Source organism: Mus musculus, chromosome 12 (assembly GCF_000001635.26).
Source record: "Mus musculus strain C57BL/6J chromosome 12, GRCm38.p6 C57BL/6J".
Classification (NCBI taxonomy): Eukaryota; Metazoa; Chordata; class Mammalia; order Rodentia; family Muridae; genus Mus; species Mus musculus.
This window is the reverse complement of record NC_000078.6, coordinates 15631043-15655978: the sequence shown is the minus strand read 5'-3', so window position 1 is coordinate 15655978 and position 24936 is coordinate 15631043. Positions and strand designations below refer to the sequence as shown.

At 41.2% G+C, this 24936-nt stretch overlaps 1 long non-coding RNA gene across 1 annotated transcript in view; it reads right to left on the bottom strand.

Moving 5' to 3' along the window:
• The window catches only part of Gm40287, a 120544-nt gene that overhangs the window by 70898 nt on the left and 24710 nt on the right, over nucleotides 1–24936 (bottom strand). The gene's annotated exons all lie outside the window — the stretch shown is intronic.

Genomic DNA, 24936 nt, shown 5'->3' with positions numbered 1-24936 from the left:
ACTTTCTATCTTTTCTAATGATTCTTGATTTGTTATAGTCACAATTTCTCTCTGGAAGGTGGCTTGTTGTCTCAAATTCTGATTGTCAAGGTATGAAAAAAAATATATGAAAAGTTTAAGTTATGTCCAAAGTTTGCTGACTTAATTCAAGTGTTACTACATTACTACTAAGAGCTAAGAATTTATTTTTTAAAATATTTTTTATGGTTGAAAAAGTCTATGGAGCAATAGTATTCTGAGACAGATGTACATTACAAAAAGTTCAAGTTTCAGGTGCCAAAAGTAAAGCTGTATTGTAACCTAGATTCCCACACTTTCTCTTCTCTTTCTCTTTCTACTGTCTGGGGAGGCTTTTAGGACACAGGAAGTTGGGTGGTTTGGAGAGGTAGCTATAACCTTCACAGCCTAGAATCCTAAAGTACTAGCTTTCTGGTCCCTCACAGAAAGACCTTAGTCAAGCACATTCCATTCCTGTATTCAGCCTACACGTTGGACATGTGATCAATTCTAGGCTGGCAATAGTGAGTTGAGTAAACCTGGTCCTTGACACTAAGAAAAGAGGATCCATTATAGAGAAAGATAAGTAACCATGTTTTTATAAGATCGCATTCAGCCCCAGAAGAGGTAGAAGGGGAGGGATTTCTCTGGCAAGCTGAGGTCAACCTGGTGGCTGGTGGTTGTACGAGTTAAATTCTATCATTGGTGTGATAAAATACCCAATGAAATCACTTAAAGGAGAAAGCTTATTTTGTCTCTTTGGTTGAAGGTATAGTCAGCCCATTACAGTGGGGAAAGGCTGTCAACAAGACAGCCTTTGACTCAAGTGGTAGATGTACTAGGGGCGAGTCACATTGTATCTACAGCCAGGAAACAGAATGACATCAATGTTGATGTTCAGCTCACTTTGTCTTTTATATTCAGTCCAGGATTCTACAGGGACAGTGTAACCCCCATTCATAATAAGGCTTCCTTCTTCAGCTAAACCTCTCTGGAAATGTCCACACTGATGGAGCCATAGGTGTGTGTCCTAAGTGACTCCAAATAATTCAAGTTAACAGGAAGATTCACCACCCCAGTGGTTCTACTGCCACTCTTCTGTCCGCCCCAACCGTTGCCCCTTCCTCTACCATCTGTCCCCTGGTACACCTGTTCCAGGCTCTTGACAATTCTATGCATCAGGGACAACAGGTGCAAGGCACAGTTCCTGGAGGACAGCCGACCTTCTTATAGTCATGACGCCTAATTTCTAAGCTTGGCTGTGTTTCCCTGAGACTGGCTATTACCATGTGTGAGGCTCTTTGGAAGCTGGCTGGAAGCAGCTGTTAGAGATGTCCCAATACTTATTTCTACAGTTACAACTGCTCATTTTCCAGGACTCATCCTTTGTATTTGTGGCCCCTAGAATATTGGTCCCATGAGAATCTCCTGCCTCTCCTTCAGTGCTTCTCTACAAGCGTTGCCACCAAGGCAGTCATCTTCAGATGACACATGCCAGAGGAGCAGATGCACTGATATCTCCATGCCTGTCATTCTCTAAGCTGTTCTGAACATCTGAAATAGGAAACAACTAAGAAGAGGTTAATTCGGTAGCCATCACAGATATTATTCTTAAAGGGGAGACCCATAACACGACAAGCTAGATGAGTGACATTTTACTGCAATACTTAGGCAATCAAAACCAGGACAAAATTTAAACTAAAAGGAAAACCTTCCAGGAGGAACATTATGTGTGAGAACCAAGTTAAGAAGTGCGGAAAAGCCATTTTATTTTCTTAATAGCTAATTCCAGAAAAAAACACAGAATAGGGAGAACATTCTTTCTTTTTATTTTTTTCTTGGGTTTTGGATACAGGGTTTCTCTGTATAGTCCTGGTTGTCCTGGAACTCACTCTGTAGACAAGCTGATCTGGAACTCACAGACATCTGCCTGCTTCTGCTTCCCAAGTGCCAGGATTAAAGGCATGTGCCACTGGCCAGCATTTTTGAAGCTGGATCCCTGTGGAGTTTTAGAAACAGCAAGTGTGCTGTTTGAAAGATAAAGGATTCTTGTCTGAGCTGCCTTACCTTGTGTGTTTTTAAAAACCACCACTTTCCCCAGGGTTTCAGTTTCCTCTATGGAAATGAAATAAGGCAGATCAAATGCTATTGCAGACTTATCCTTGATACGTGAATGCTTTGTATACAAAACTTTGTAGACAGAATTCCACTTGGAACTGAGTAGCAAACACACACAACGGATGTGGATCTTGCTCCTACAGCCAGCCAAGGTGTGACAACAGACATTGCACAACACTCTTTGATGCAATGTTCTTGTTTGAGGGGGCAGGAGGTGGTTGGGAACTGCCTGCAAGCCATTTCAGTCACTGGGACATGAGCTCACCATTTCCAGACAAGAAGCTTCTGAAACCATTTAGTCTGCCTTGACAGTGAGGTGTTAGAGAAGAGGCTGGCCGAGGAGCAGCTGCAGAGTTGACGGATGTTTCCCAATGGGAGCCGTCACTCCACCGTGTACGAAAGTGCTTGCACCATCCTGTTGCAGTACGAAACCCATGCCCTTCGTCCAGCTGGCAAGCTCTAGCCCATGCAAACAAATGTGTTTAAAGATAGACTGCTCATTTTATGATGGGTGTATGTTGAAACAGGACTCCCTGGCTTTCCATGAAGCCTAAAGGCACAGTCTGAAATTTTAATCACACATGAAGATATTTAAAGGGGCAAATACAGACAACTCTTTATCTGTTTATATGACCTAAGGACATTGCATTTACTACCTAAAAACTACATTTGTAGACCTTTTTGCTCTTGAGTTTAAGTTCCTCAAAAAATGGCAAAGGAATGCAATTATTTTCTGCATTCCTTGCACGGATCATGAACACAGGTTCAAAATGCAGCCACGGTATACTAGTTGGAATTAATCTGAGCTCATGCAATCATAGAGAATAAGGCATCATGGAAATAAATCCTTTGTATAGTATCTATTCTATAAGGAAGGAATCAGAAGTCAGAGTTTCATAAACATTTAGTGGAAGAAAAGGTAAGAGGATAAAAAGTATCTTGATTTTTAGTTTTAAGTGTGAAACTTCTGCACAAATACTAGGTTATTACCTTGTCCTAAGTGAGACATTTCCCTTACTTCCTGCACTTGATCTGCCAAACAAACATGGCTCTAACTTCTGAAAGATTCAATTCTATACAAGCAGGACTTTCTTTCCTTTTTCACTAAAAAAAATATATGCATTCCTACAAAGAAACACATGTCTAAGCAAAACAAAATGAACACAGGATAGTCTGAGTGTAGTCCTACACATCTATGACCCTAAGCAAGAAAAGAAATGTCCCATCGTCTTCTCATTCAACTCAGCAGAAAGAATTGTATTTTGTTTTGTCTTGAGAATTCTATAACTGCACATTTGTAAAACTCTAATATGAAGTAAGCTGAAAGGGTCAGAGCTCTGTTGGTCCTTTTTGAAGTGTGAACCTGAGAAGGGAGCAGGCAGCACAATGGCTAAACGTGTGCACCCTTAATGTCCCTTCCTGTCAAAGCTTTCTTTGAGTGCCAATAAAAGTGTGTGAGGGGACAGGAGACCTGCTGGGGCTTGCCATGTGAGCCAGAGGTGAACAGGGTGGCATTTTCCTTAGAAACAATTAAGGAATTTCCTAAACAAGCAACCCACTAAATTCTGCAATCCATCCTTCTCATCCAATCTCCCCATTCTTGTTTCAGTGACTCATAATTTTAGAGTCCACCTTTTCCTAGTACTCCCTTGGGGATGATAGCATTAGCTTAGGAATAGTAAATTGTTGTAGTTTGCCTCTCGAATGTTCTCCCAAGGCCATGTATCAATGTCTTGGTCCTGGCCTATGAAGCCACTGGAAGGTGGGACCTTAAGAAGATTAGTGGAAATTAGCTCAGTGGGGAATTCATCTTTGAAGGGATATAGGTACCTACTCATTCCTTTCTTACTTTGCTTACAGCTTACTTCAAGCTGACCTGAGGAAAGAAAATTGGTGTGCTGTTGAATCCTGCCTTGTTGTGATACTTTGCCCCAGATTTGAAACGGCAGAGCCAATCAATAGACAATAGACAAAGATATCAACATTACCAGCAGCTGCTCACTTTGTGAATGACTGGCAGCTGGATCCAATCATACCAAAGCAATCTCAACCTAAAGAGTTTCCTTCCCTTCCCTCCTCCCTTCCCCTCCCCTTCCTTTTCCTTGCCTTCCTTCCACCTCTCTCCCCTTCTCTCCTTTCCCTCTCTTCTCTTTTCCTCCTACCTTCCTTCCTTTCTCATTTGTATTATATATTGTGTACACACACACACACACACACACACAGACACACACATGTTGGATGGCTGAATGCTGCAATATTTTAGTTCATAGATCTCCCTTAGGACTAGCAATGATTTGCAGAGTCAGTTAAAATATAACTGATTCGCAGATAAACTTTGGGTTTCCTAGAGGATGCACAGTCCAGAGGATGAATTCATCATGAGCAACGGTGGTTCTACAAAGAACACTAGGTTCATAAACTCTCTCCACTGCCACACTCCTGCCTAGATGTGAAGTCACAGTTCTGTTGTAATCTTCAGATCTGTGTGATTGATCTTGTCTACAGTGAGGAAATGAAATGCCTTTGGAAAGCAAGTGTGATTAGAAACATGTCTCCAGCTGCATATGTAGCAGAAGATGGCCTAGTTGGCCATCATTGGGAAGAGAGGCCCCTTGGTCTTGCAAACTTTATATGCCCCAGTACAGGGGAATGCCAGGGTCAAGAAGTGGGAGTGGGTAGGTAGGGGAGTGGGGGGGGTATGGGGGACTTTGGGGATAGCATTTGAAATGTAAATGAAGAAAATACCTAATTTAAAAAAATTTTAAAAAAAGAAACATACATGGAATAGGGCATCTCATGCTGTGGTAAAGTTCAGAAGAGCCGACTTCATTGTCACAGAGTATTGCAGCCCAGTCCTTTCCTCTGTAGTCTTATGGCTTGCTAACTCATAATCTTCCCACCCTTTTGCAAGGATAAGGTCCAGTGGTGAGCGTATTCATTTAGTACTTGGAAGCATCTTTTCCTACTGCCTATAGCCTTCTCTCGTTTTCTATGCATCCTACTTTAAACCAAGTGCCATATCCCGACTATCACCCACCTCTGTTCCTATGTTCTTCATCTCCAGCCTGCTGTCTTTCTTTCTATGTCTTGAACTCACAGCACTACTCCTGTCTGGGAGTCTTAATGCTCTCTACAGTGTACATTCTCTGATCTCGTGTTAGCTCCATACATTGCAGCTCTTACCTCAACACTGACACTCTAGTAACTATTCTTGTCTCTTTGTCTCATACCTAATGGCACTGCTTTCTCATTAACTCTGCATTATTTCTCTTACATATCATCAGGTATTTATATTTACTTATTCTTTGTCCCCTGTTGCTAGAATAAAATTATCTTGGGGGCAGGGCTATTTTCTCTCTCTAGCCTTATCTTTAACACCCAGAACTCTCCTGATATAGTAGTTTCTCAATTAACTGTTGAGAAACTATTTGATACACCTCTCATTAAAATAACGAATTTGGTATCAAGTCTTGGAGAGGTGTCATCAACTGGAGAATATCAGTGGTGTTGGAGGTATCAGTCTATGTTCCTCAAGTCCCACCTCCCAAGTCCCTTAAGTCCCAGGCCATCATTCTTTGTACTAAGCACATACCAGGTCGAGTCTCCACTGCCTAAGAGAGAAGTGTGACCTCTGCTTGAATGGAGAAAACTTGTGTTTAAAATAACTAGGGTCACAGCCTTCCCTGAACCTTCTTCCTTCCTGTAAGGCCTGAGGTTGTTCCCATAGCCATTCCCAGGGGGATGTGCCGTGTATCTGAGGGTCCCTGGGAAGACAAGAGCTCAGCTTCCTAAGATCATGTGAGGAGCCGAGTCCCAGGGTCTGTCTGTTCTCACCAGAGGAAGTGTCTGCCTAGTGATATTTCAAGAAGGATGGGTCATGGGAGTTGTGTCATGGGCTGATTCTGTCTGCTGCAGGCGGCTAAGACACTGTGGTGAGAAGCACTTTGGACAGCACTCACTGTCAGTGTATAGTGGTTTTCTGCTAGAGTCCATTCCATGTTCTAGCACTGCTCTGGTCTCTTTAATACATGGATTCACTGACAAAATGGCAATTTCACATCCCATATCCACTTAGCTCCCTATTAGAAAAGTATCCTGGTGCCTTTATTTATGAGCAATGGTGACTCCATGCCTATCTCCAACAGCTTAACACAAAAACAGTGACTAAAAAATGACACATGGATGTGCACTGTGATGTAGAATGAGATAGCTATCTATCTATCTATAGATATCATAGATAGATAGATATCAGAAGGCAGATTTGAAGATTTGAAAGCAGCACATCAGGTTCCAGAGGTTATTAGGTCCTAATCTCTTCCTCCTCCTCCTCTTCTCCTCCTCTCCTCCTCCTCTTCCTCCCCCTTTCCTCCTCCTCCTCCCCCCTCTATTCCTCTCCCTCCCTCTCTCCCTCCTGGCAATTAAGCTTCAGGATTATCCTGATTAGTGGTTCAGAAGTGTCGGTTGATAATCCAACCACATTGCTGCTGTGCCTCCTACAAGAGGACATGTGTCCTGAGTCCAAGTAGATTCAAGAAATACCATTGTCTGCAGGTCCCAAAGTGGATGATAATTCCTAGTCTAAATGTACAAGGAACACTTGGTTCCCACTTGGTGTTGCTCTTTGGAGAGATAGTGCAGCCTTGCTGAAGGAAATGCACCACAGGAAGAAGGCTCTGAGAGGTCCTAGCTTCACTTCACTTCTAACTTGTTTTCTCTGGGTCATGTGTGTCATTGAGGGAGTAATCTTCCAGATTCTTGCCTCTGCTGCTATGTCTGCAGTGTCTGCCCTGTTTCTCTACCATGATAGATTCTTATTCTTCCAAAACCATACGGCAAAACAAAGTCTCATTTATAGCATGCTTTTGGCCATGATGTTTTAGCCCAGCAACAGCACAGTAACTAATATACACACCCTTTCAATGAGCCGGTCTGCATGGGGAGTGGTCGTTATTCTGTTGTTTATCTCAGATCCCTGGTCTTGGAAGATCCAGGCTTCTTCACATGTTCTTCCACAGCAGCGACAGGATAGTCTCGCCAGCTAATAGATTAGCTGCTAGAGGAAATAGCCTTCAGTGTACATGCATGCCCTAGCTTCCCTCTCTTTCCTTCACTCTGTACTTTTGTTTCTGTTCTTAAGAACGTTGGATGAGTGAGAAACAAGAAGACCGATAGGAAGTAGCAGAGGCTCTTGCTACAGACTGTTACAGAAGAACAAAGAGCTTTCTCTCACCTTTCCCTTCTTCCCTGAGCTTTTCCAGGTGAGAAACCAGAGCGAGTCCCCATCACCTTTGCCTCTCCACTGCCAGAGAGAATGGGGGTTTAAGCTGCTCTTTATGCCATTCTGAACAGAGCAGTAACATTGTTCATTTGACTGTGAGCTCCTAAAGGAGAGGTTTAGGCATTTTTAAACCATGGCTTGCGATGCAGCCTCAAGCAATGGCAGCAGCACTGTCCAGTGTAGCAGGGAGATCACAGAGCAAGATATTGATGTGAGCAAGTGCTGACAAGCTGGATTATCCAGATTGCCCCGTCTCCCTCTCCATGTGAATGAATTTTTTTGCAGGGCTGAGTTTCTAGTAGCTTTCTCAGAAGTGTGTCACAGTTTCTAGCCTTTCAGCCCTCCATTGAGGATTTTATTTTTGGTGCATAGAATGTAGCTGAACATGACTGGCACTCATACAAGTCTGTTTTAGTTCTCTGAAGTTGGAGACAGTTGCAGGAATGTAATGGTGTTTATTTTCACCATATTTATGGGTCAGTGAGTTGTCTAGATGAAAGGAAAAAAAAGGATTTGTTTTAAGCTTGGTAGTTTGTTTGGGCCACCTGCGGCTTTGGTTTGTGTCTGAAACCACATGTCAGCTCAGTTGAAAAAGTTGTCCTCATCATTCAGTGATGAAGTGGACATGGATGGGTGGAAAGATAGGGAAATAGTGCCTGAGACTCAAGTAGTTTCCATGCTTGGTTTGCACTGATCACACTGGATTAAACTCAAGAATTAGAAAGATGCAGAAGACTGACCCACGCCATGAGGAAGACAGAGAGCCCTGTAGAGGAAACCTCATAGAGTGTAACTAGGCAGTGGCATGAGTTCTCAGAAGTTAAAATTCTCTGATAACCACAATGCATTACTGTTACAATATCCAAACGGTACTTAAAAATGAACTATATCATCACTTAAGGGATGGTACTCAAACAGAGGTAATGTGCACCCTGGTATTCTATCACCTTCCAAAGTAAGGAGAGGGCATGGTCACTACATCGATTTATCATATACAGATCTCTTTTTCCTAGGTCAATGTGGGATGCTGTGTTCTCTCTGCCACCAGCCTTCTATAACTGCCTTTTCCCCAAACTAAAACCTGCACTTTCCCAACCATTTTATGATTTGTTTTCTTGAAGTATAAAATGATTTCCAATCACCATAAAAACATTTAAAAATATATCTCTTCAAGGAGGAAATCCTTTTAGAGAATGTAAAGAAAGAAGGGACCAGATTAATAGCAAGCACTGATGGTGCCCTCACCCCGTTCCCATTTCTGTATCTTGTCAATTACAGCCCCTCATCTTCATTATATCTGTCACCTGTCTGTCTGTCTATCTATCTTTTGGTCCTCTATATAGACGTAATGACAGTATGTATTTATAATTGCATGTATGTAAATATATATGCATGTGCCAATCTTATAACCTATGTATGCATGTGTTAACAAGCTAGCTATTATCTGTATGTGTACTTCTACTTATATATTATGTATATATCTATCTATTATCTATTATCTATCTATCTATCTATCTATCTATCTATCTATCTATCTACCTATCTATCTATCTATCTATCTATCTATCTATGTATCATCCCTCTATCTATATCTACTTACTTTTTCTTAGACTAGCAATTCAAAATATGTTTGATAGAAATGAGTATTTGTCATCCAGCCAAATCTTTGGTGTGAATATGTCTGGATGGTACACTTGCCTCTTCTTTCTTTGCATAAGCAAAGGTGGCTTCCTTCTGTTGGTTTTGGGGGGTGGGGTTGGACACCTGCTCCTCCTCAGGAATGGAGCAGAAATGTGAATAGGATGGCCTAGACTTATTGGAAACATATTTACAGCAGAGAAACAATTTGAGTCTTTTAGAACATATGGCAGCCATTTGTAGAAATGCACACCCTTGGTATTCAAGGAGACCAAGAGAAGGAATTAATTGTAAAGAAAATAAACATTGATCTAAGTTACTCATAAAGGCATTAGTTACTGTATTTGCCTGTTTCAGGAAAAATAAACAGCAGGCTTGGAGATGCATGACGTGTTGGTCCTTTGTACCATCCAAGAGCCCCCAATCTTTGTAAACACAAAGCCAAACAAACTGCCGAAAAGGAACTCACCGACTTCATTGCCATTGTCACTGATATTGATAATTGGCTTGTCAGTAATGATGGCTTGTTGTTTAAACACTGTTACACATTCTCCACCATCAGCATGCTTTTCACTATCATTGTATATTTGGGAGAACGTCTCCATGTTATGGATGCAGAACTCTGACTCAGACACACAGTACATGGTAGGACACTGTGCAACTTCACATGCTAGAAGGCCCTGTGCCCAAAGATAAAGATAGGTAGAGGCAGAAACTTTGAGCTCATTTTGACCTTGTCTGCAAAGCTGTTTTTTTATTATTATTATTTTTTTCATGGAGTCAGATATTCTGGTTTCTTTCATAATGATACTTTTATTGAAATGTGAGGTGAACATGAGGTTTGAAGGGAAACAACAGAATTTTTGAAGCTTCCTTGCCATCATGTAAGCAGCATAAAGACTGAAAATTTGAACTCCATATAAGCTTTTACATAAAGAAGGTATTAGTAAGAAGGTGGGGATGAAGGAGGGTTCCAGGTGTTGACAAGGAGCTGTAGGATTATATGAGCACATGGAGGATTAATATCGACAAAACTTAGGACCGAAGGAAGCCACTCATATCCCTGGAGCAGTACTTTACTAAGACAGCCGCAAGAGCAGCTGAGGCCATCTGTGGGTCAGAATCCCTTTGTGTAATGTTGGATTTTCCCTGGACATTTGTTTCAGGTCATTCTTGGTGAAAAAAGATTCCACACATGTGAAACAAAGAATGAGAAGAATGAATATGCTGACCAGCTGAAGTGACATTTGTGTTTGGTGGCCTTGAATATCTAGTGCAGATGTGTTCAGAAGTCCCACTTGGCCTGCCTTCTCTGCTACAGCAAAAGGATAATAATATAATTATTTGATTCACTGCTGAGACAAACTACCTAACAGAAGCAATTTAAGAAAGTAAAGGTATATTTTGGCTCAAGATTCTATAGGGCACACTCTGTCACCACGGGGGTGGGGTGGGGGTGGGGGTGGGGTGGGTGATGGATGCTATGAGAGTAGGAAGAGGATTCAGCTGTTCACATCTGCCCATACTTGGGAAGCAGAAAGAAATGAATGCTTCTGCTTAGATCTCTTCCTCTAAAGACACCAGTCTATGGAATTTTGCCAATCACATGAAGGGTCACTCTGTCCATGTCAATTAACTCAATCTAGAAACTCCCTCACAGACAAGCCCAAAAGTTTGTTTCCATGGTATTTCTAAATCCTGTCAAGTTGCAAGTTACATGAAGCAACATTGGTGGCTTTTTTCTTTTTCTTTTTTAAGGCATTTTTTATTAGATATTTTCTTCATTTACATTCCAAATGCTATCCCCAAAGCCCCCTATACCCTCCCCCTAGCCTTGCTCCCCAGCCCACCAACTCCTGCTTCCTGACCCTGGCATTCCCCTGTACTGGGGCATATAATCTTCGAAATATCAAGGGCCTCTCCTCCCATTGATGGCCGACTAGGCCATCCTCTGCTACATATGCAGCTAAAGACACAGCTCTGGGGGGGGGGGGGGCGTACTGGTTAGTTCATATTGTTGTTCCTGCTATAGGGTTGCAGACCCCTTCAGCTCCTTGGGTACTTTCTCTAGCTTCTCCATTGGGGGCCCTGCGTTCCATCCAATAGATGACTGTGAGCATCCACTTCTGTATTTTCCAGGCACTGGCATATTCTCACAAGAGAGGGCTATGTCAGGGTCCTGTCAGCAAAATCTTTCTGGCATATGCAGTATCATCTGGGTTTGGTGGTTGTTTATGGAATGGATCCCCAGGTGGGGCAGTCTCTGGATGGTCTTTCCTTCTGTCTCAGCTCCAAACTTTTTTCTACAGGTTCACAGAGGTCAGGAACCTGCTCTCATGCAGAAGATGGAAGGCATGTAAGGAGGATGTCTAGATGATTGCTAGTGTATTTGCAACAGGAAGCTCATGCCAGCCTTGCAGAGCACGTGGTGGGGATCTATAGGAACGAATGAGGAGGCGCTGTGGTTTTTTTACTCTCTGCAGGACAGTACAGTAGCAGTGATAAACCTTCCTTTATTCTTTGCAAAACATTTTTGGGTTCTTCCCCATCCCCCAACCCCCCACTCCCTGCCCCCACCCCCAGGTTTCTTTGTATATTCAGACATTTATAGTAAGCAGGGATTAGTTTCTGTTAGCCAAATGTAATTGACAGGTGGTTCTAATTAACCATGTTTTAAAGAGAAAAGCGTTAAGAGCACCGTGAAGGTGATTTACCCCGAGTAGATTCAGGCCTCCATTGCTACTGCTGACAGCTGGCCCCTGCCTCTCCGCAGTCTCCTTTTTTCCTTCTTTCTCATAGTATTTTCATCTTTCCTTTTAAATATCGTCGGAGCAAATGTACACATCCTAATAGTTTTTAGCAGCCTAATATCTGTAAAAAAGAATATGAACTCACCAGAACATCTTTTAGAAACCTAGATCTAGGACCTATCTGATTGACAGATATTTTGTGGCATCTGCAACAGATGGGAGCAATATAGCTTCTATTAACTGATCTTGTACGAGGCCCCTTATGTCTGTGTGAGCTGTTCTTTCAGTTCCTGCCCCTGGATACTAGGTGATGGTGTTGCAACGACAGCATTTGACATGATGCCAAGTAGAGAACCACTAGTAACACAGACTGCTCCTGACCTTGGCTCTGCCGTGTGCTGAAATCCATGGCTCAAAAATCCAAGAAACAATCTGGAAACTCTATGAAAATGTTGGGAGGTCATATAGTATTTAGGAAGTGTTTCTTATCCTGATGGACCCCAAGAACTGGACAGAGGTCAACCAAGAGCACCTGAATGGATATCTAATCTTTTGTAGCAAACATATTCTGTTGTTAGCAAGTTTTATACTTAAATCTAGGATTCTAGTTCAGAGGTCTCTCTCTCTCTCTCTCTCTCTCTCTCTCTCTCTCTCTCTCTCTCTCTGTGTGTGTGTGTGTGTGTGTGTGTGTGTGTGTGTGTGTGTGTGTATGACATGAAGAGGAAGGGCAGGCACTCAGTCTCCATTTCATAATCAGGTTGAGGGAACTTCTCCAGGCAGAAAGTCAGGCTATATGAACAGTTTACATGTGTGTTACACACCTGTGATATAAATGCCATGCTCATGCTTCCCAGGTAACTCAAGAATGTACCCAAAAGACAGAAGTCATTTTGAACCACTGTCTGGATTTCATTAACCCAGCATACAGGAAGGTGTTTAAAGTTCTACGTGTTGATGGCTGTTTGAAACGGAGAACAATCAGGACCCAACTGTGGGACCCAAATATATCAAGTCTGAAACATAGTAGCTATTAATATGTTTTCACATTGCTCATTTTCATAGATGTAATTAAATTTAAAAAATTACAATGAAGAAATTATTCTGGTCAACTTCATTAAAAGAGAGCCAGAGGGATTGAAAAGCCGGCAAAAGCAAGGTCCTCTGATGAGGGAATCCCCCTTCTCAAGTGTCATCACTAAGCTTGGAATATATCAAGTGAGTGCAATACTGTGTTACATTTCTCTAGGTCATAGGCGCATCTTGTATGAGAGCATGAGAGGGGAGATAAGATTGCTGGGTGTGAGTCTTGGTTGCACAGTATTTAGGGTAACAGGGCTTCAACTTTACTTCACCAAAAACCTGTATATGAAATACTATTAAATGCTGTGACTTCCATGTATGCACAGCACTGCCAGTTTGCACTGTCAGCCTGTCCTGCCAGTTTGAAGGGACTAACACCTCAGTGTGTGCCTCTGAGGATGCCATCAGAGAGAGTTAATTGAGGAGGGAAGATTAATTCTCAACTTGGGCCAGGTGCACAGACTGAGGAAAAGGAGGAGAGGGGAGAGAGAAGTGTGAGCAGGAGATTTCATCTCCCTGCTATACACATGCTACACCAGGTGTAACATGCCATGCCATTCATGCTTTTGCTACAATGGCTGCCATCAATCTTGCCACCACATGCTCCTCATTACAAGGGACTGTCGTTCCCTCCAGCTGTGAGCCCAAACAAACTTTCTTTTAAGTTGCTTTTGTCAATGTTTTTGTCTCCACAATGAGAAAAAACAAATAATGATGGTGGTATACATCTTAGTAACACTGAAACCTTAATTTTCTCAGTCATTGGTTAAATGAGGTAGACATGCTGGGGTTGTTTGAGGATTATTGGATAAGAGAGAAGAGAGCTAAGGGAATACCTTGCTCCCTTAGCTCTGAATTGGGGACTGGTTTGCCTAGCCCCTCTCTCCAAACAGATGTTGACATTTTAACTCCCAATATGTCTGAAATTAGAGATGAGATAGGAAATTTCAGTGAAGTCAATAAAAATATTAAATTGGTTGCACTGGTGTCATAGTGGGACGAGAGCAGGAGGTTAGGAACGTTCACACATGGAGTAAAGCGCCCTGAGGACACAGCTCAGAGAGGTCCCATCAGAATTCAACCTCACCAGCACCTGGACAGGTGGCTTCCAGATCACTACTGAGAAGTCCAACTCTGCTCCAGGCTGTGGGCTGCAGTTTGCAATAGCATCCTGTGATGACTGACAGGACCAGTGACCCTGGATCCTGCTTTACCCCTGACTCACTGTGGTACCAGCATCACTGCAAAACTCCGTGCTGGGTACAGTCTGTATGCTAACAGGCAGCTAGAATTATAGACACAGCACTGGGCTTTCCTGTGTAATAGTGTGATGTAAGAAGAGGGCAGGAAATGGGCATGGAAACATGGGAGACTGGTGGGAATACTACTACCAGCAGAGGTAGCAAAATTCAATAGACACTAGGAACATATGGAAAGCAGGATTCTCTGGTGTCAGCTAGTCTACTTTATCATTCAAAGGGGTTTTCCATCATTATTCAATTTCTTTTCATTGAACACTGATTGCCTTGGCAGTGTCTAATACATTTCTGTTATACAGTTTTTCACAGTAACAATGCCACTCTGCCGCCCCCAGTGTTGATAGAATAGGAAGTCTGAAGATAGTAGTGTTCTAAATTTGGGATTCATAAAATAATTGGAGGGAAATCTAGGGAGTGACCAGGATTTAATAATAATAATAAATATAATAATAACAACAATAATAAATCCATTATATTTATATGTTGTATTTATAATTATATTTGGTTATATTTATCTATATCTATCTATCTACATTTACATCTATATCTATATCTATAATAACTAATGAACTCTAGGAATCCATTGTGATCATCTTACTAATAGTGTATATCTTAGCTAAAAATCCTTGAATATGAGAAGCCCCACCGAGACACCCATGCTGAACCCTTCTGTGCTAGCTTGTGACTATTTTGGGAGATGGTAGAAATTTCAACAGGCAAAGCCTAGCTGGCAGTGTGCTTTGGAAGAATAAACCTGATCCTCCATCGCTTTTTCACCCACTGCTTCCCAGCATCTATGAGGTGAGCATCCCCAGACACAGTCAAGCTACGTGATGAACTGTCAAACCTGAGGCTAAGAATCAATAAAATCCAAAGAACAGGAATTGAACCCTCAAAACTGTGTACTGAAATATAGTTTTTTTTTTTTTTATTTTAAGCCATTCTTTCTAGTATTTCACCACAGAAATTAAAAACTGACTGACAGAGGCATCCCCTTTAAGAAGTCTCATTAAAGAAATGGTTTTTAGTAACAAGGAGAGGAACTGTCATAGTCGAGATGGTCTGCACTAAGACAACCAAGCTCTTGACCCCTTTTCCAACCAACAAGGCAATATCAAGACTCTTGTCTTCTTGGATATTTGACTTTTCCCTCTTTTTATAATATATACCCTGATTAGATTTACTACTTCCTGCAGCTGCTAAAGTTGGGGTTTCTTCAGCATCCTTGATCACAGCTCTCTCCTCAGTACTGCTTCTGCACTGAGTTGGTCATGCATCCCGGGCCTCTCCTTTACGTGTGCTCTCTCAGACACTTCCCTTCTTGCTCTTCTGTTTCTCTAGGGAACAGGAAGTTCTATTTCATTTCCTCCTCTGACGCCTGCATATTACTTATTATTTAGATTTATAAGCCAAACCCGTTTGCAATAAAGTCACTTCAGGGCACACACACAAGGTTAAAAGCTTTAGGTCAAATACACAGAACTATAAAAATAAACAGCCGGAGCACACAGTAGAAATATTATTTAAGGCAAAGCAGTGACTTCAACAGAGAGGCTCTTTCAGTCAAAGTCAAATGAAAAGATACAAAGATGAATGAATCGCATGGTGCCTTCCAGTTGTTTAATTAAGGAATTGGAAAAAAACAACCCACTCCTCAGAATTTTGCTTCAAAACTTTAGTTGAGCCAACCAAGGCAGACAGCCAGACCTTCACTAAATGTTCATTAAAGTTTCTCAAAACAGCAGTATGCAAGAAAATCCAGACATCCCAGAAATCTAGGAGCCAGGATTATTCAGTGCTATCTCATGCAAGTCCTCTGGAAAGGCAGCATTGGAAATGCTGTGGTGTTTGTAGAATGAGCTTATGCGGGCCCACTGGGAAAGCAGTATTGGAGACTATGTTTGAACAATGAGCCACTGAAATCTTTTTTGGCTATTTGATCAAGATATACCACTCCTCTTTGTCTGCCTCTCTTCCCTCTACAGCATCTCAGAATTATAGACTTGATTTCACTCTCAATTCATGTGCCTGTGTCCTCTGCTAGGTCTGAGATTTCTACAATACTGGCTTGTCTATACTGTGTCTACACATACAGCTCAAGGCCCATTCGCTCTTGTTTATTATATAACAGGACAAATGGGAACTGGATGTGAGCCCTTTTTCACCAGCGATGCTTTCTGCAGAGCTAAAATTATTAAGTAGGATGTTTGTGTTTCAACAGGCTGTGATGCTTTGAAAACAGGAACTCACTCAGGAGGATTTGAAGCAGCCCAAACTGGCTGTTTGCATTTGGGCTTAACCAAGTGTCAGGCTGAGCTCACAGAACTTTAAAGAGAAAATGCAGAGCAGGAGCTGAGAATATTCCAAGGCTACACATGGGGAACCAGGTGCTCTCCACCCTCTCCGTATTCTGGGCCCCACATCTGACATCAGCCTGCGGTTCAGCTTTCCCTTCTTCCAGTGAATAAATTGTTAGTTCCAGGACGTCCATTCACTCAACAAAGGGTCATTCATACACAGTGGCTGAGTGGAGAGACTCTGAAACTGAAGGAAGGCCAGGTTCCTACCTCTTGAAATCAAAGTGGCTAAGAGCATTCCTTTTGAAGCCCACTGCCTCAGCTATCTCTTAGCTTTGCATTTGTTAACAATGGCTTTGGGTAAGTAGTGAAGCTCCTTAGAGTTCACATGAGCAAAACAAGAATCATCTTTGTATTCCTCTCATACCATTTCAGCAGACATTAGTAGACTTGTGGATTACAAGGCTGTGACACTAAGTGCTAAATACATTTTGTTTGTTTGTTTGTTTGTTTTTCGAGACAGGGTTTCTCTGTGTAGCCCTGGCTGTCCTGGAACTCACTTTGTAGACCAGGCTGGCCTCGAACTCAGAAATCCACCTGCCTCTGCCTCCCAAGTGCTGTAAATACATTTTTGCTTTTACTTTTATGTCTGTATCTGATTTTGTAGTGTTATTTTAAAAGACTTATTTTTAATCTTTATCCATGGGTCTGTGTGTGAGTATGTGCATATGTGTGCTGGTATCTACAGATGCCAGAAAAGAGGCCATCATATATGCCAGGAGCTGGAGTTATTAGCAGTTGTGATCTGTCCAATGTAGGTTCTGGGAACCAAATTCTATCCCTTTACAAGACCAGCAAGTACTTCTAATTACTGAGCTATCTCTATAGTCCCTCGAATAGTATTAATTATACACTTGTAATGATGATGATAAGGCAGTCATAGTAAAAACACTGTAACAATACCCTATTTTGCAGATTCCTTAAGTTTACTGATAGGTAATTAATAAATAATATGAAAGACTGCTTACAGATGTTGGTCTCAATGTTTCTATATATTTTTTAAAGACAATGAATAGCTAAGCTTCCTAGACCAGTGTTACTATGAGATAAATGGGCCATTAGCTGGAGCTTGTGATACAAGCAAGGCTCTCAGCTGCAATCATAGTCTCCTCTTCTCATGGTCTTTTAGCATCCCTGATGACTATTCACTTTGGATTTTAAGAGTTGGTTTATAAATGGTGACAGCTCTGCATCCATTCCTTGATGGGATTCACTGCAGGACAAACATCCTTGTCACCAACTTGATGTCAGACTTTTGGACTTATGTACTTTGAGGAAACAAACTTGTGTAGTCCTTAATAACCTTCTACATCAAGGCTGTAAGAGACCACATTGGGAGGGCAGTGTCTGATATGGATGTACAGTTCAACATAGGCCCAAACATCTCTCTTATTTCAAAGGAGAAAGATTTAGTAGAGCAGTAAAGGCACTGTATGACTGTTTAAGCGCTTGGTATTTCCATGAATATGGCTGCCGGTCATAGACATTTCTGACACACCTAGCTTCATTTTATAATGAGAAACACATGGGATAGTACAGCTTCAGTATATGTAGTAGGCAGTGTTCTTCAAGAGATCAGGACCAAGAGAGTACATATAAAAAAGAATTTACCAGAACAACTTATAACATTGGGGGAATAGCGATCTGGACTCTAAAAAGGCTCGTCTGCCCACACAGCTCAGTGCCTAAGAATTCCCCAGCTAATGCTGAAAGCCTGGAAGATTCTTGGAGATCACTGGTCTTCAGTCTATACTGGGATGCTTAGGAAACTGCTGTGAAGGATGGTGGCAGGCAAGCAACACTGCTTTTTCCTCAGAGTTTTTAATATATTTGGATTATCAGGTGGAAGGAACTGCCTGCTCCAAGGTTAATCTTTCCTCTCAGTTAATCTTTCCAGAGAATGCTCCCATAAACACCAACTCCCCAACACATACAATAGATGCCTACCTCTTGATTCCTGGTCCTATCAAGTTGATAACAATGATTAACCATCATTAAATTCTCACAACATCACTTTGGAATTGAGTCTAAGATTTTGTTTAATTCTTTCTTTCTTTTTTTTTAGGATAAAATACCTGTAATGCTCATTAGTTGTGACTTACTGAGGTTCAGTTTTCTTTATGAGTCCATGATTCTGTACTTAACAATTTATATCATTAATGTGCTTTGATATCCCAAACACTAATGCAGTATGTTGTATTACCACAGGACCAGAGTGAAGAGATAAATACACTTATCTAAGGTGCTCACAGGATTGGAGTAACTGAGGAAGAATAGTACCGGTTATTTGGGTACAAATGCTATGCCTCCAATATGATTGTAATTGCTGAAAAGATGAAACCACCAAGAGGTGGTTGTAGAAGTCAGTAATGTACATATTTCTGAGTTAGCAACCAATATTTATTTTTTCATAAATCCATGGAATTCCATAGAGAACTTTTTTTTTTTTTTTAGTCAGGCCAGCTATTCATAAGTGCAGACTCCACAGAACTCAACATAGACCTTTTATCTTGGGCCTGCCTCTAACACTTATTCCCCTTTATTTCAGCACCTACTAACAGACACTGGAGATTAGAGAGCACACAGTCTTTCTTGCAATAATTACCTACCCTGATTATCTTAAAAGACTTGCAGACTGCTAGACACTTTTTTTTTCTTTCTGAAGAGTGGTGGGTGGGATAATCGGCCCCAACTTCACTAAGTGTTATCCTGTTAGAAATAATAAGACCCAAACAGCAGTCTTTATGCTGCTGCTGGAACATTAGTCATCCCAAGAAATGAACTCAAAATGTGAAGCCTTTTGCCTGATAACAGTTGTGTGGGCTGTAGAATCATTTGGTAGATGAACCTGTAAGTGGATCTAATGTTTTCATGTGTCTCTGGTTGTAGAGAAAACATTTGATTCTTTTTTCAGTGGAAAACCAACGTAAGGTTGATAGAAACAGTTTGCACGTGCCTGTGTAGACTGCGACTTGGGAAAAGACATGACTGCGGGGCACATTTGAAAATGTGTGCCACTAGAAACCCTTGCTACTGCCATCTTTAAACCCTCAGCACCTTTACCACTGAGGACTTCCTGAAGAGAAGGAAGCCTAGCTATGGTGGTTAGCATTTATCGACTGGACACAACCTAGAATTACAAGGCATAATAACCTCAGTTGAGGTTATTAATCTAGTTCAGATTGGCCTATGGCTGTGTGTACGGAATCCAACTCACTGTGGGTGGCATCATTCCCTAGGCAGAAGGTTCTGAACTGTGTAGGACAGGGGGAAGTAAAATGAAAGGAAGCAGACAGCATGGGTATGTTCATTTCTGTAGGCTCTGTATTATAATGTAATAAGCCATCTCAAGCGCATGCCTCCATGTCTCCTCTCTAATGATGGAGTAGTAAGTAAAAAAAGAAAAAAAAAAAACCATCTCCATTTCCCTTCCATTTAAACTAGGTGAAACATTACCCATTTTTCATAGAAGATAGAGCCTGAATGAAAGACACTGCCTCAAAGCCAGTACCATGGCACCCCTACCCTCCCTCTCATGCCTTTCTCCATTTTCTTTACAAATTTTCATTTTGAAATGGTAACAGAGTTTTAGGAGATTGAAAAGTCAATAATGTGCCTTGGAAAATACCCTCTGACCAATTTCTTCTACTGGCAGTGTCCAGAAGAACTGGAACAATGTAACAACCAGGAAGTTAGGGGACTGACTCAGCAACTTTTATCAGGTCTCATCCATTTTGTATGAGTGAATATGCACGTATACATGGTTGTACATGTGGGTCTTCTGTATCCTTTTGTCACACATATATGTCTCTAAAGGATAACACAAAAAGTCTTTCTCCTGCTTCGTTTATACACACACACACACACACACACACACACACTACACTCAAAACAACACTGCCCTTGTCCCTCACCTCTAGTGTTCATTCATCTGTTTGCTCTCTCTCTTTAGATATATAAGAGTCCAAACCAAGGGCTGGAAAGATGCTAGTGCATTTGCTGGAAACTCCCAGTACAGCTCTCAGCACCTATACGTGGTGGTGCAGAACCACCTGAAACTCCAGCACCAGATATCCAATGCCCTTCTCTGGCCTCTACAGGCAACCGAACTCACACACACAGATTCCCATGCAAATAGGGATGAATGTACGTAATTAAAGATAAATCATTAAAACTTTAATCTAACTCAATGAATAAAATGGTCATCTCTATTTCCAAAGCTTTCCACTTTAGGAATTTTAGCTGGATGTCTTCTCTAATTGAAGAACAAATGTGGGAATTGTATCAAATATGACATGTCTGCCCTTCCATTCTTCCAAACTCACCCTTCTTTCCTATCTAACTGTTGCTAGAGAAGTAGTGTAAACATTTTTGGGGTATGTGTGTGTGTGTGTGTGTGTGTGTGTGTGTGTGTGTGTGTGTGTGATTTTTCCATGAGTACAGGATTCATTGGTTCTGGATGAATGCTCAGAAGTACAGTAAGTCTCAATGATAAGTGTATTATATGATGTCATTCTTTAATTTCCAGGGTATTTCCAGGGTAGTTCTAGCATTTCAGATTCCCATCAAAACTCTCTCCAGTGTCTCTGCACTGGACATCTAGCTCTCTTGGTGACTATATTGTCACATGTTGTAATTCTTAATTTGGACTTTTATGCTGGTTCATGATATTTAGGTATTTGTTTTTATTTTATTCAATTATCTACGTTATCTGATAATTATTCACGGATTTTGTTTATGAGTGGATTTTATTCTTTTTACTGTTGAAATTTAAGAGTTCTTTTTAAATTTTTATTTGTTTATTTTATTTTGATATGCAATCTCACAGTGTTGATCCAATTGGCCTGGACCTTACTATGTGGTGAGAGCTGGTCTTAAATACAGAGATGCTGCCTTCCTAATGCTGAGGTTAAAGGTGCATATTGATATACCCAAAATAACTCTTCATTTATTTTAGATCTGAGCCTTTCCCCAAACATTTGCTCTACGGCATTCACTTCTTTTAGAATAGTTAAAAAAGAAACACATCAAACCCTGTCATTGCCTCATCTCTGCCTCTGTCTCTCCTCCTCCTCTTATCAAGAAAATGTTTTCCCTTCCTGGTAGGTAGTGCTTATATTTGAGACAGCACAGCAAGGCTCACTATTTGGATTTTCACACATAAATTGATGTGCTTGGAATAGAATCCAATTTTCATCCACATTATCTCCCTTTCAGGAACACAAAATAAACACAGCCATACTTGCTTTATAGCACAATACAATATGGATAGCCAGATAATTGTTGATGGCTTTTGTGACCTTTTGAATATTTGGAACACTAATGTAATTCCAAGAATTATGAAAGTTATACTGCCAGCTGGATAAGTGATTTTATTGGTAATTCATCCATTTTTTAAAATTGTTTCTAAACTCTCTTCAAACCAAAGGAAGCTATGAAACTCCTTGGTTGTAAGGAGTGATTTCCAGGCCTGAAGTGTCTGCTTAAGCCATGGAAGCTGTATTTTGGTAGAAGATGAAATCTGTTTTCCAGCCTTGTATTCTTTTTTTTTTAAATCCTTTTATTTTGTTTCAATTTTTTTATTAGATACTTTCTTCATTTACATTTCAAATGCTATCCGAAAGTCCCTTATACCCTCCCCCTGCTCCTCTACCCACCCACTCCCACTTCTTGGCCCTGGTGTTCCCCTGTACTGAGCCAACCTTGTCTTCTAAGGTAGCCATTTGCTGAGATATATAGATAGAGTGGTCCCTAGAATATTGGATGAAGATTGGAAGAACGGAAAACAGAGTGGTAAGGTGTTGAGACAGTGTTAGCACAGGGGTTATCATGATTATGAGCAACAGGGACTCTTTTCCTTAGACTATGAACAGGAAGTAGATTCCTTTTTAAAATTTATGAAATAATTCAGACACAGAAAATAAAATGACATGTACTTATTTGCAGACTTGGCTATCATGAGCTCGCACCTTGTATAAAGTAGGAGGCTTGCTGTCTCCCAGGTTGAAGCAACTCCACAGCAAGAAATGGTGATTATGCAGGTGAACTTATCCATGCCCAGAGAGAACTCAGTCTCAATGTCCAGGTAGAGGTGAAGATCGCTGAGAGCCAGCAATGCCTCTTTCAGAACCAAAGAACTATGTCTACTCTACCCCTCAGCTCTTCCTTGCCCAAGGTCCTCATACACACTATGCATTAGTCCCATAAAATATAATGGGTCTCTGTCATTAAACTTTAGATGAAAAGTCTCAACCACATTTTATCGTGTTATAAGCATTTTTTTTAATTTACTAATTATAAAACTGCACTAACATAGAGAAATAAAGTTAGGGTACTAGCAACTGGCTATTCTCCACTTCCCATGTGCTGGGATATGCTCAGTATTTTGGACTCATTACTTCATTCAGTCAGTAGCTTTTGGTTTCAGTGCTTTGGCGTATCTGTCTGCTGGGTATAAGTATGGAATGGGTGAATATGCCCATTTCTCTGTGGGTTGTTTGCATCCCAGAATGTACTCTTTGATCCCTTCTGAAGAGTCTTCAGAGGGTAAATTTTATAGGTATGCTTTACAACATTCTTTCTGTTTTTTTTAAAGATGTATCTTATTTTTAATTACCTGTCTGTGTATGTGGGTTTGTACACGTGAGTGCAGATGCCTATGACAGCCAGAAAAAGGAATCTAGATCCCCTAGAGCTAGAATCACAAGAGATTTTGAGCCACCTGAAGTGTGTGATGGGAAAGGATCTTGGGTCCTCTGCTAGAGCAGCAAGCACTCTTTTAACTGTTGAGCCTTCGTTCTTTTTCTAGCAGGGACCTGTTGCACCTTTTCATCATATGTTTCATGAATGATCCCTTTTCTTTAGTCCTTATTAGTGACATTTCTTCCTTTGTTCTAGAAGTAATGAATAAGTCCAGTTCCCACTATACTGATATCTTACCCTGTTTAGTGTCGTCTGCATTTCATCTGCCCAGAGAGGTTTTCACTTCAAGGATACTTTTCCTTTCTCGGTATTCTGTTCTTCTCTGCCAATCTAACCCCATCCTTGCCACCAACACACTTTAAAAAAATGTGTCAATCTTTGCTTGATGGGTTAACCGTCTAGTTTCATGGTTGGCTGTTTGCTTCAGTCACTTGCTTTAGTGACTAATTTCCATGGACCTCAGTGCAATCCTCCTGTTTGTATTCATTCTCTTATGTTCAGAAAAGATTCTTTCTCCATGCATTTTGTAATAGTTAATTGTGACTTGCGATTATGAAGACCTTTTTATCTCATTCCTCTGAGTCAGTGGGAAACCCATGGAAGACTCTGTGGCCCAATTCCATCCCAAAGCCTTTCATATTTATTTCTGCCTTTTGATTGAGGTGGTACAAAATTGTAGTCCAAATCCACTCGAGGTATCAGAACAGAGTTAAGCTTCACTACTCATTCACAGGAGAGAGGGAACATTATTTTCTGAAGTACTGCCAACTGGGAGATGTGTTGGGAAGACTATTAGGGCCCCTGTCATACCTCTTGTCTCATTTGGGTCCTAGGATTCATCTCCAGGCTTCTTATGCTTGCTGCCATTCAGTAGCCCATTGCTCTGAGTTTAGAGCAAGGTCATCTGCATCCTGTATTGAGACAGCCTGGCTTCTGGTTTCAGTGAGGGTCCTGTTCCTGCCCCTGCTCCTGTTCATCTGTTTCCTCTTGATTCTACTTCTACTGTTCCTTCTCTTCCTACTTTTCATCTTATTTTCTGTCCACCTTCTACTTCTCGTCCTCCTCGTCATCCTCCTCCTCCTCCTCCCCGTCCTCCTCCTCTTCTTTCTCTTTCGGTTGCTCCTCCTCTTCCTGCTTCTCCTCCTCCTTCTGCTTCTCCCCCTCCTCTTGCTTCTTCTCTTTTATTCCTCCTCTGGATGCTCCTCTGGAAACTACTTCTGCTCATTCTCCTCCTGCCCCTCCTCCTACATTTTACATTATTGCCAACCACTATCTTGTTTACATTTTTGCCAACCACTATCTTGTTTACATTATTGCCAACCACTATCTTGTTAGAATCTAAATTCAAATTTCTTTTCTTTTCCCTTTTCATTGAATCAAGGTTTCAGTATATATGTTTGTCTGGATGGAAATGTACTATGTAGACCAGAGGAGTCTTACATTTTCAAAGAGTCTATTGCCTCTGCCTCTCAAGAGCTAGAGTCACAGGCATGAACCTCCATGCCAGCTTAGAAGGAACAATCTTCCAGTAGGATGAAATGATTTTATGTGCTACTTTAATACAACATGAAAGTACAGTTTAAGCATAAAGCTGTCAGAAGAAAAAAGATACACAGATGCTACTCAGATTGGTGACAACATTACAACCCATCCCATGCCTATAAGGAAGGAAGGCAGCTGATAGAAATAATAGACTTGACATACTTCTTGTCTTCAGTGTGATTATAATAAAACCCAGGGAGAACTTGAGATGAGTA